This window comes from Gastrolobium bilobum, unplaced genomic scaffold (assembly GCF_033153095.1).
Source record: "Gastrolobium bilobum isolate Gb01-03AN ecotype WA unplaced genomic scaffold, APGP_CSIRO_Gbil_v1 utg20732, whole genome shotgun sequence".
NCBI lineage: Eukaryota > Viridiplantae > Streptophyta > Magnoliopsida > Fabales > Fabaceae > Gastrolobium > Gastrolobium bilobum.
In genome coordinates, this window is record NW_026899483.1 from 1 (window position 1) to 13,791 (window position 13,791).

Sequence of the window (13,791 nt, forward strand, 5' to 3'; positions counted from 1 at the left end):
AACATGAGTCATGGCGGTTGTATGCTATCAAGTCGGCATAGTCCCTTCCATGTACTACTATATTGACTTTTCTTCCTAACATGATACTTTAATAGGAAGTGTACATTATGTCCAACAATAATGTCTTCATAACGGACCATAATTATTTTCAATATCATCACATATACTTGCATGCATTCATAAATTGAAAATAAGACAATATCAGAAACATATATTCATCAATGAGCTCAGAGTGTCAACATTTAATGCATAACTATAATTGCGATAGTCCCTTCGTCAAGGGATCAGCTAACATAAGATCGGTGCTAATATGCTCTATTGACACTCTATGTTTCTGAACATCTTCTTTAACGGCAAAGTACTTTAATTCCATATGTTTAGCACCTTTGGAATACTTGTCGTTTTTAGAAAAGAAGACTGCTGCGGAATTATCACAATAAATTTTCAGCGGCTTTTCAATATTGTCGACCAATCCAAGCCCTGAAATAAAGTTCCGTAGCCATTTAGCCTGAATCGTGGCTTCAAAGCATGCCACAAATTCAGCTTTCATAGTGGACGCAGCTATTACAGTCTGCTTTGCACTTTTCCATGATATAGCTCCTTCAGCTAAAAAATACAGGTAACCACATGTAGACTTTCTTGTGTCTACGCATCCTGCAAAATCCGAATCTGTGTATCCAATAACTTCAAGGTTGCTAGACCTTCTATAAGTAAGCATGTGACCTTTAGTTCCTTGCAAATATCTCAGAACTTTCTTTGCAGCTTTCCAATGATCCATACCGGGATTACTTTGGTATCTACCCAACATCCCAACTGCAAAGCTAATATCTGGTCTCGTACAAGTCTGAGCATACATTAAGCTCCCAACTAATGATGCATACGGAATTGCTTCCATTTCTTTTCGTTCCAATTCACTTTTAGGACATTGTAAGAGACTAAACTTATCTCCTTTCTGAATTGGAACTGGAGACGATGAGCAGTTTTCCATTCTGAATCTCTCTAGAACTTTATTAATATATGCTTTCTGAGACAAACCTAACAGTCCTTGTGATCTATCACGGAATATTTCTATTCCTATCACATAAGCTGCCTCACCCATATCTTTCATTTCAAAGTTACTAGAGAGAAACTTCTTAGTCTCAGTTAAAAGACCAAGATCGTTAGTTGCAAGCAAAATATCATCAACATACAGAACCAATAAGATGAACTTGCTCCCACTGATCTTCAGATATATACATCGATCAACGATGTTTTCTTTAAATCCAAAGGAAACAACAGTATCATTAAATTTAAGATACCATTGCCGTGAAGCTTGTTTAAGTCCGTATATTGACTTCTTAAGTTTGCACACCATGTGCTCTTTACCCTTTTCTATGAACCCCATTGGTTGGTCCATGTACACATCTTCATCTAAATTTCCATTTAGAAAGGCGGTTTTCACATCCATTTGGTGTAACTCTAGATCATAATGAGCCACCAATGCCATAATAATTCTTAAAGAATCCTTCTTTGAAACTGGTGAGAAAGTTTCTTTATAGTCAATGCCATCTTTCTGAGTGAATCCCTTTGCAACTAGTCTGGCCTTGTAACGTTCCAAGTTACCATGAGAGTCACGTTTGGTCTTAAAGACCCATTTACAACCAACTCTCTTGCACCCTTCTGGTAACTCAACAAGATCCCAGACCTTGTTCTGTTCCATAGATTTCAACTCATCTTTCATAGCATCTAACCATTTATCACCATTTTCACCATTCATGGCTTGTGAAAACGTTACTGGATCATCCTGAATACCCATGTCAAATTCAGACTCTTGTAGATATACCACATAATCATTAGAAATAGCAAGTCTCCTTTCTCTTTGAGATCTTCTTAATGCTATTTGTTGTGGTTCTTCTACTATGGGTTCATTCGGTTCATCAACAATGATTTCTTCATGAATAGTGGGATCATTAACTTGTCCTTCATTATTATTGATTGGTTCAATAGCATAAGGAACAATAACTTTACTAGAGCTACAAGGTAATGGAACTTGTACTCTCACTTCATGAATATCCACTTTACGTGGTGTTTCACTCCCACTAACTTCACCATTCTCAATGAACCTTGCATTTCCAGATTCAATAATCCTTGTAGTATGATAAGGACAGTAAAATCTATACCCTTTCGATTTTTCTGGATAACCAATGAAATAACCACTGATTGTCCTTGCATCCAGTTTCTTTTCTTGCGGATTGTAGTATCTAATCTCTGCCTGACAACCCCAAACATGCAGGTGTCTTATACTAGGTTTCCTTCCAGTCCAAAGTTCAAAAGGAGTCTTTGGAACTGACTTACTAGGAACCCTATTCAATACGTACATGGCAGTTTTTAGAGCATAAGTCCACAATGAAACAGGTAAAGAAGAATTACTTAACATACTCCTAACCATATCCAGTAAGGTCCTATTACGCCTTTCTGATACACCATTCTGTTGCGGTGTACCGGGCATTGTGTATTGAGCACAAATACCACGCTTTTCCAGAAATTTAGCAAATGGGCCCGGATGTTGTCCACTTTCATCATACCTTCCATAATATTCACCACCCCTATCAGACCTGACAATCTTCACCTTTCTGTCTAATTGCCTTTCAACTTCATTAATATAAATCTCCAAAGCATTTGCAGCTTGAGACTTATCATGCAGCAAATAGACATAACCATAATGTGAATAATCATCAATGAAAGTGATAAAATATTTTTCTTTATTGAAGGCATTAACATCAAACGGACCACATACATCAGTGTGTATAATTTCAAGAAGCTGAGTGCTCCTTGTGGCTCCTTTCTTTGTGTGTTTTGTTTGTTTTCCTTTAATACAATCCACACAAACATTTAAATCAGTAAAGTCTAAATCCGGAAGGATTTCATTATTTACCAATCTTTTCATCCTTTCTTTGGAAATATGTCCCAAACGTTTGTGCCACAAGTAAGCGGAACACTCATTAATTAAGGTACGTTTAGTACCAACATTATGATGCAGAGTCATAAGTGTTTCAGCATAAAGATTATCAAGACATAATTTATATAATCCATCACATAAAGTACCATTACCAATCAAATGATTGTGCTTGTACAAACTGAAACTACCACTACCAAATTTAAAAGAGTATCCAGCAACATCAAGTTTGGAAATTGAAACTCAATTCCTAGATATACTAGGGACATACAAAGTTTCACATAAGTCCAAATGATATCCACTGTCGAGAATTAAACGATACGTCCCAACAGCTTCCACCGGAACTTTCACTCTATTGCCCATAAAGACAAACTTTTCATTTGGCCTTGTGGATTTTAGAAGAAGAGGCCTCATTCACTTTAAGGGGTCCTCCTCCTCCTCCTTTCTTCTCATGCATCTTACCTTTATACTTTTCAGCTTCTTGATGCTTTACATAATTGACAGAATGATTTTAATAACATGCTCAATGATTTTAATTTTGCCGCAATGCTTGTCATTTCAATAACATGCTCATGCATAGTACGCGAACCATCAAACTTCATGGTGGTCAGTGTACTCATAAGTGTCCCAACAAGAGACTTATCAGCGGTTTGGGAGCGCTCTTCCACAAGTTCATCATTTCGATGGTACTTTCAGTTTGTGGAAGAGCTGACTTAATGCTTTGAGTCATACATGTCACATACTGACATACTTCACAGATTCAACTATACTAACTTCAATGCATAGATTCAACTATACTAACTTCAATGCATATTAATGTTCGCCTTTGGGGATCCATTAACATACAACATTAACTATAATGATGCTATATAAATTTCACATAATTTGGCAATGATGCATACCCCTATCATAATTATTTGTCATCTTTGGATGTCCAAATGTGAGGAAATATGCCAACAATACCAACATCCATGTTCATTTTATAAAACAAATAATCAACCTTTGGGTTGATCCCCAACTGTTCTATAATAATGAACTTCAATATACCATAACTATAATAATTATATCATACTATTCATAGCATCACAGTCATGGTAATTGAAATAAAATTCATAATATTTGAAATTAAAATAACTCTTCAAGATTTGGCCACTTTGGTGACTAACAAATCTATCATAATTTAATTTCCAAAACTTTAATATTTCATAAACAATAATAATTCACGGTTTAGAAGGAAAAAATAAAAATAAAATATTCATACAGTACCTAAAAGCCGATTCAATCAGTAGCTAAAACTATTATGGGTCTTCTTATTATACTTTAATGAAACCCACCGATTGACTTTTAAAATTAATGAGCAACAATATTGTATGCATATATATCGATTATTGACAAGTTGATAATACAATCCGATTCAATCTGACAAGTTGATAATACAAGCCGATTCAATCTTTTTGCATACAGCATGCATTATTTTCAAATACAAACCGAATGGAAATCTTTCCAACTTTGTCCTTTTGTGAATACAAAGTCAATTTGAATTTTTCCTTCAAAACTCACGATTCTTTTCAAAATCAAATGTGGACACAAATGGCAGTGATTCATGAAACCAAATTGAAAACCGAATGGCTATCGAGAATTACCTTTAAGCATGATGATCGGAAATTTTCAATGATGATCGTGAATTTTATTTTCAAAAACCCTAACTTTTCATGAATCAGAAATTCATTCATAATTATTTATGGAAAAACACAAATTCTTAAACACATGCTCTGATACCACATGTAAGCAATTTAATCAGTAATTCATGATTCATGTTCAACAGTAATCAGTCAAGAACATGACATAAGATCTTTAGAATTCATGAGTTTCACACAAACATACCTTTGTCCATAATTGCGGAAGATCTTTAACAGTAGAATGTTTTCTCTAAGCCTTAACCCTTTCACCGTTCTTGTACCTTCTTTGATAGGGATAGGATACAACTTTTCTAGGCAGACTCAGAAGGACGTTTGTTTTCTATCAGATACCCTTATATGAAAACTGACCATATAAACTATTATATAACTGGCCTATCACAGTTATTTCTAATTAACTTCCCTTAATGCGAAACGTCAAAACGTCAATTACCATTAATGTGAAACGTTACCATAATGCAAAACGTTAAAACATCAATTATCATTAATGCGAAGCGTTACCATAATGCAAAACGTTAAAACGTCAATTATCATTAATGCGAAACGTCAATTACCTTAAAAATTCTTTTATTATTAATCAAACCAATTGACACACATCACACATGAGACACAAATAGTTTTACAACACCCTCCCCTGTACGCGTCCAAAGGAGTTGTCTGCTAAGCGGATTAGAGTCGTAACGAATTTTATATAAATACAAAACTACTTTTTCAAGTTGCTAATTCACTCTTATGATTGAAATCTGGTGGTTTACTGAAATCAGAGTGCGACTTTAAAAATACATGACTTGCTGAAATAATAATTTTCCTGCGAAACCTTGCTGCCTTGCAAAAATGGTATAAATTCGAGTTCAACAGATTAAAAAAATATTCTTTGATACAAGGAAACTAGACATTCGGGGCTTTACGTGCATATAAAAATCATTTCATTCAGAGGTGTCTAGCTCCCGAAACAGAACTCGCAAGGTAAAAGATAAATCAGTGAAAATGTTCCAAAACTACCTGACTTGCAAAAATCATAAAAATCCGTGATTACATAATTTCATTGTAAAGCTTATATAATCTGAAACTAGACACCTGGGGCTACGCGTGCATATAATTTATAAGTAAATCGGAGATCTGTAGCCCCAGAAGCGGAACTCGCAAAGTGCTCGCAAAAACAGTTTATAAATCAGCATTCAAAACGTTCATGAATTGTTTTTGTAAAATATAACCCGAATAGTGCAAGTTAAGTGCTGACCATAAAGTCTCAGACTACACCAATTTAAGACAGGTTCTGACATTTTTCCGATATCACAAAATATTAAATCAACATCATTAATCAGTCATCAGCTAGCAGAAACGGTGGACAACAATATAATTTCCAAAGCAGCAACAAACAAGCAGAACATGTCCAAATTAAACACTTCATCAAAAATCCTTTTTCGTCTCCCTGCAATTTATAAAAATTGAGCCCCAAAAGGGGTGAGAAAGAATCCCAGTAGTGTGATAGTAAAACCAGTATTGCCACAATATTAGACTAGGTACAAAATTCCAAAACAGTCGCATCAACATATAATTCCGAACAGATGCTAACATATACTCATAGTGTGTATATAACGTCAAAGTACTAATCATGGTGCGTATATAACGCCATAGTCATCATAGTGCGTATATAACGCCATGGTAATGTACGCTCATACCACTGCAGTGCACATACTAACATACACAGTGGAGATTCCACATTGGCTCCCATCAAAGGTGAATTCCAATTGTGGCCTATGCGGACTGAAGCCAAGTGTCCCATACCCTGGTATCGGAGGGATGCCTATATGATGCGTGCTCAATATCATGCTTACTTATATTATAGAGTAAATACCATTTTTGGTCCCTAACAAAAAACACGATCCCCATTTTAGTCCCTTACAAAAATAAATTAGTCAGTTAGTCCTTAACAAATTCAAAGTGGACCCATTTAGTTGAAATCGTGGTCCCACACAAATTCAAAAAAGACCCATATTAGTCCCTCAAAAGGACTAAAATGGGTCCACTATGAATTTGTTAGGGACTAACTTACTAATTTATTTTTGTAAGGGACTAAAATAGGGACCGTGTTTTTTGTTAGGGACCCAAAAGGGTATTTACTCTATATTATATACTTCGGTTTCCAAACTGGATGCACAATGTTGTATGCCATGATATGCTTTGCACACACAAAAGAAACGGATGAATTATGATGTATGTATGCATGACTAGATCATCATCATAATAACATATCTTTCATGTATTTTCAATACCAAGCTGCCGCATAACAATTGCTTCTCATAACAGAATTTCCATCTTGTCAAGTTCAAAGGAAGATTACCAATCAATATTTAACAGAATACAAATCATCAGGCACATGTGAGCAACAGTTCAAGATTTCATACGCTAGCTAATAGTCACAATAGGTCTCACCACCAAACACTTACCTCGTGTGCCCAAATATAAATCAAACAGCAGCAAACTCAGCCCACATTCAAGGTTTATGTGCACCTAATCAAGCAAAACCAACCAGAGTTTCAAACGTTGATTCTTATAATATACAAGCATTAGCCATACCTACAAGCATGAGCATTTAACACGTTTTCCATAAGTCTTTTACTTATTATGTTTTCTGGCTTCAAGTTCTTTTTCTAACTTGTTACAGCGAAGACAATTTAAGGTTACTCACGTCCAATTCGGTTTTCATACAAAAAGTCTCATGATTTTTCATTCATATAATTTCTATTTCCCTAGACCTATGGTGCGCTACAGGGAACATATAGCATGCTGTCAAATTATTCTAATTCATATATAAGGTATGATGTAGCAACATATTTCAACAAGGGAAATTATAGTCCAAGCTAAAAGAATGATTCTTTGTCGTGTAACTACAAAACCCCATTGGTTCCAACATGGCAGAATTAATAGAATTAAGATGACACAAAGCTACCCCTTAAATACGCGTATAAGTCCGAATTTTGGCCAGAAACTAAAGACACATAATTTATCTATTTACAAGGTAATTTCTACAAAGCTTAAATGTGAGGGAACAAGGTCTTAGGCAACGGTTCATGCAGTCTTAATTCATACCAAGTTTAACCCAATTCTCCAGTCCAAGGCTGGTCTAACATCATTAAATGAGTATTGTTCAAGTTCAAAAATTCAGTTTTTAGCCTACTTGCATCAAGTCCTAGGGCTGCTTAAAAATAACAGAATTTAAAAAAAAAATTGGGAGTAAGGTGTAGGAGTGACAAGACAATAATTTCCCTAATTTATACATGTAAACCGAATCAGCAAGGTGCGGAAAAATTTGGGATTTTGACGTTACCTCTTTTCAAGAATACACAACTAACTTTCACTCATGGACAACAACTTCCTTCATCCACTGCTCCAAGGGACCGATTCCAATTATATACAAGGGAAAGAGAGACTCAACCACAGCCGAGTCATGGGCATGCAGTGGAACGAAACAAAACTTAATCAGAACTGGTTTAATTCGCGTTGAACAAGGGGAGGAAATTGCTTTACCTCTTTGAATGAAGGTCTTCGGCTGAACATAAGAGAGGCAGAAAGACGATGAGGAAACTCTGGATTTCGAGCTTCATGCAGTGAGCACTCCATCAAATCACACAGAGCAACGACAACAAGAAAGACCGCAAAATTAGCGCCTCCCCTCCTGGAGGTGTACCTTCAGCCGACAGCAAGGAGACGGAGTTCTTGTCTTAGGGGTTCAAGGTATGTGGAGTGCATGAGAGAATGGAATGAAATTTCTGGGTTCTTGGTCATCACCCATGGGGTTCGCAACTTAGGAAGTGGATGGGGGGAACTCCATGAGGTTTTGAATAGAGATCAATAATTAGCCTTGAGGCTTCCTTGTACAGCGCATGGGAAGAAAAGAGAAGGAATGCTATGGTCTCACAATCTGGACTAAAGTTCAGCAAGGAAGAACAAAACTCAGACTTGATATTTCTCCAATGGTGCGCACAAAAGAGGGGATAAGAAAAGTGGGATTTTCGGCCAGTAGTGTTTCATGCAACCTGACTTCTCTGTACTAATTGGCTCAAGGCTTAATAAAGCTGACTTGGGTTTGTCCAAGGTAACAAGCAAAAAAAATCAGAATTTCTACTACTCTATCAACCTATGCGCATAATTAGGGTTACAAGAGTGGATGAAATTTTGCCATGTGTAATTAATCAACCAATGCATGGCAACCTGGTAGATTTATTTAAGATAAGGTGTGAGGCTCACTAAATAATTAAGGCTGAACATAATCCCCTTATTTATTTTTTCATGTGCCCTTAAATTATTAATTAAAATATTTACACATTGTAATACCATTAGTTCTATATTTTGAACTAGAGTTCTGAATTCTTTAGACATATATATTTACTCACCCATAACTCAATTAATGTAATTTTCCTAAACCAATTTAATCCCACTCGAGCTATGCATATATAGTTCGAATCCAAATAAGCTTCCGTAGTTCTCATTGTAGTTTACACATGGTTCCCTAATTATGTGGGATGTTACATATACATTAACAAAATTCAATGCATTATCAATTGCTCCATAAGAGATTTATATATCAACCAAATATCAATTATGTTTGTAATAAAATAATTCAACATTATACGTAAATAACAAAGAACTCAAACTCCCACTAACCAAGCACATCAAAGCAACTCACAATGCACATGTTCTTCACACGCATTTCAAATATCATGGGCCTAATTCCTTTAGTTAGAGAGTCAGTTAACATTATCAATAATTAAGTCATCCACATACAATACAAGAAAAAAGACTTTTCTCCCGCTGACCTTATGGTAAATATATTAATAGAAATTATTTTCATCATAGCTCAAGAAAGTCACTACCTCATCAAATCACCATTAATGTAAAATAAAATGCATGTTGATTTAAAAAGGATATAGAAATCAAAGTCCTTCTCATAGAGGCCTTATAGAAAATTCATTTCAAAATAAATCCATCTCTCACTGACTCGACAATAACTTCAAGATCACACAAAATTAATCATATCTCTCCCACTAAAAAATACGTCAAGTATGTTTTCTACATTAATTATAGGCTAACACACAATGCCCTATCAGGCTATCAAGATCAAAATTCATAAAAAATAAAAATAAAATAAAAATAAAAATAAAATAAAAAAATAAAAAAATAAAAAATAAAAAAAATAAAAATCTAGATCTCATCTCCATTAATCACAATTCAATCCAATCAACAATTCTATTATGACATTATTATCGTTCATATCAAAAGTATATTTATTACATAAATGCAATTATATTAATTATGAGCAATGAAATAATTTTAATGAAATAATTAGCAGATTATAAACTCTCCTTTGGGCAGAGTACATAGTACATAATTATTTCACATTATTTTAAATTTTAACTCAATGCAAATTTGAAAATTGATGCATACAATAACTTCCTTTGGGCAGATAATTGCAAACAATAATTTTTATCAATAAAGAACTCTAATAATACACAAATGATATTCTGAATAATCATGCCCAAATAATATAAAAAATCTTATAACATGTGTTTTTAAAATTCATATTGCGTCAACTAAATTATAATTTATGCAAAATTTCTAATCCCCAATATCAATAATTATACATCTTAGCTCACTAATCAAATTCAAATAAGAGAGTACATAAAATCTATGCTAAAATAAGGAGAGTAACATTACAATCACTAGAATCTATAATAATTTTCATCAATTAAAATTTAAAAAAAATCATAAATATTTCTCACAAAATTAAACATGAATAAGAGAAAATAATTTCAAATAAATATTTATGTGTATAAAAATTAAAATAAATATTTCAAGATATTGATTTCAAAATGAATTAAACATAGAAGTTAATTATTAAGGCAAAACAGGAATGCATCATAGTAAATTACAGGGCAATATACACCTTCAATTAAATCAAGATATTATAATGAGGCCAACATAATAGTACATTCTCCTTTGGACAGAATGCACTAACCAAGGTTGAACCAAGACCAGAACCTCAGATGAGTTAATCAATGAGCACAACATTGGATAAGAAAATCTATCCCCTTTGGGTAGATAGATTCCTAGACCAATGAGCCTCCAATAACTTCATCTACAACTTCAAGAAGAAGTTGCTCAGGATGAGTTAATCATTTAGCACAACAAGATGTCATAACAAGGCCAACATAATAGTACATTCTCATTTGGGCCGAATGCACAAACCAAGGTCAGAACCTCATATGAGTTAATCAATGAGCACAACATTGGGTTCGAAAATCCATCCCCTTCGGGCAGATAGATATCTAGCCCAATGAGCCTTCAATAACTTCATCTACAACCTCAAAAAAAATTGCTCAATGAGCATACACTGGATTCAGAGATGTGTCCCCTTTGGGCAGACAGATCACTTAGACCAATGCACCTCCATTAACATCATTGCAAACAAATTTACAGTTATAACACACAATTACCACTTTTGGGTAGAAAATTGCATGAAATAACCAAAATCATTCCCAAACAAATTTTGTATTTATCAATTCAAGCAAAGCATATAAAAAAGGAATATTAGAGCAAGCATTATAGATTAAAAAAAAAATTACCTCAATACTCTAGGAGAATTATTATCATCATTAGCTATCAAATATAACAATTAAATCTTTCAACACTTTCTTCACCGAAATATACCCCAAAAAATTATAAAATATATTCTAAATTTTAATACTTTTTCCTTTAAATGTTTATGGTAATAAAAATATATAAAAAATTATATCAAAATATCACATTTCAAATTATTATAAGAATATTAAAATAATTTCTGAATCAGCGTCTAATTGATGGCCAACGTAAATTTGAAAAGTAACAAATATCCGTAAACTAACAATTTGTCATAGTTATACTGTTATACTAACAAATTGATTATGATTATACTATTACAAAGCCAAACGAATTGTAAGCAAATTATAAACAATTATTCAAAAGTTGTATTAACAAATTAATACTAAATGTAAACAAATTGTAAAATCAGAATAGATTCCGAAGAAAATAAAAAATGGCAATACTCCAAGTAGCAGCATAGAAACAACATCATACTTGCATAAGAAACAAAAAAAATGAATTGCTTGAATACTGAACCATAGCAGTCCATTACTGATAAGTCCATGCAATGTGACTTAAAGAATATGGTTTTTGATATAAAAATGTAAGAAAAAGAATACTTTTGGTTTAATATTAACCCAATTAAATTGAACTGAAGTTATGTTGAGTTAAAAGTAATGGGCTGTGTTTTGATGTTTCAGGCCCACAAGTTAAGTGAAAGAAAAAGTTTATCAAAGAAGGAAAAGAAGAGAAAAGAACTAATGCGCTGTGGTGGTCAACTCAGCAAAGCCCACGTGAGAGACAGAAAGGAAAAATTGGAAGACTTATGCAGCCTAGGTCACATTTGGGAAAAATAATTCCTAAACAGTCGAATCCCTAGCCGCTCACCCTTCGAACCTCACTTCTCAAACCACCCACAAGGCTGTGCCATTAAACATCCTGTTCCATTTCTGCGAGCAATCATACCATATGATGGGACGTAAATTCGTTCCCATCTAAGCCCATTTTGATGGCAAAATACCATACGTTCCCTCATATGATGAGCAACTTAGCATGAAAATCACTTGTTTTACACATTTGTGACAAAAACACAGTGGGAGAACGTATGATGACGTATTCCTTTGAAAACATATTAAAAGGGGAACGGATTGAGAGCATTTATTACACCTGCTACCTTCATTTAATGCTCTGCTCATTTTGCAGGAAACGTGGAAACAACGTCTTCTAAAAAGCAAGGCGGTGCACCACTTAAGCAGCAGGAAACGTGAACAACAGAGAATCAAGAGTTCTCATTAGCTAGGAAGAAAGCAAGGCATGAGGGACTGCAAGAAAACGGCTAATTATCAACAAAAACTGTCCCATCAAGCAATTTGAAAGCTTCTAAACACTGTTGCCACCGCCCCGTCCCTTCATTCAAGAAACCAACTCCAAAGGATTTACAAGATTGCCACTCTCTCTTCTGCCTATAAATAGGACGTCCCAAACACAAAAACATCATTGAATTCTGGAGGGATTGAAGTCCTAAAAGAAGATATCACCTAGTATTAGTTAGTAGTTTAGTTTTGTATAGTTTTAACTATAGTTAAGTGACAACCCTTCTTCCTTACTCTGTATCCATTAAGACTCCCCACGAGCATCAAACCATCTTCTCCATTTTATACTTTGTTGTAATCTTTCTTGTTTGATTTCAATATAAGTGTTTCTTCTTTTCTTTCCAATCGTTATCTCTGAACTGAATCTCGGGTCTATGGGATTTCAGTTTAGAATAATTATATTTAAAATATCAGCATGGGCTGAACTATCTGTGGAACGGATAAGCTGTAAAACTCTTAAAGAATTATTTCAAAAATTCTTGACTGAAGCTTTTTATATTTCTTTGGCTAAGTAAGCTATATTCATTGTGTATCAATGGAAATTGAACAGATACTGAGAAAGGAACTTCTTTAAGGAAGGGATTTCATACAGCTTAGCCATTGGGGGAAGGTAGTGTTATGGCAAAAACACTATTGGTCACCTTAGGAATAAGGGGCCACTTCGTCCATTTTAAGGTTCTGTACTAAGTACCTGTTGGAGTCAAGGGAGCCGTAGGAATATGGAAACTTGTGAGCCATCTAGTCCATGAGCTGAGGAATCAGAGTTGGCAGATAAGAAACTGGGACAAAGCCAAAAAGTGCTAAGTCTTGAACAGAGGAAATAACTATTTAAGAATGTAGCAGTGAATCCGTTCCTTCTGTTAAACTGTTTTTCAAACCATCCACTTTGTTGTCTCTTGATTATAGTTATCATTACTGTTTTATTTTTACTTTGTTTAATCTTGTATCTATCACACTCCAAGTGTAACATCCCGCAAAAGTAGAAAATTACATAACTTGCAATTAGGGGTGTGTAGCATGCTTGAGACTCGAATTAAATTTTATGTTTAGAGTAAAATTAATTTAAGTAGGAACATTATTGTGTTGCTATTATAAGCGAGTATATGTGTATATTTTAAAAGGTTCAAGACACTAGTTAAAAAGGAAAGTACTACATTTAATTACA

The 13,791-nt window shown here is 34.2% G+C and overlaps 1 long non-coding RNA gene across 1 annotated transcript; it reads right to left on the reverse strand.

Annotated features, from left to right (window-relative positions):
- Nucleotides 1-5,850: 5,850 nt before the first annotated feature.
- On the reverse strand, nucleotides 5,851-8,681 carry LOC133290613 (uncharacterized). The gene is made up of 3 exons (XR_009748702.1): nucleotides 7,964-8,681; nucleotides 7,083-7,146; nucleotides 5,851-6,064 (listed from the first exon to the last, which is right to left on the reverse strand). It is a non-coding gene; the product is annotated as an uncharacterized LOC133290613 (long non-coding RNA).
- Nucleotides 8,682-13,791: the final 5,110 nt, after the last annotated feature.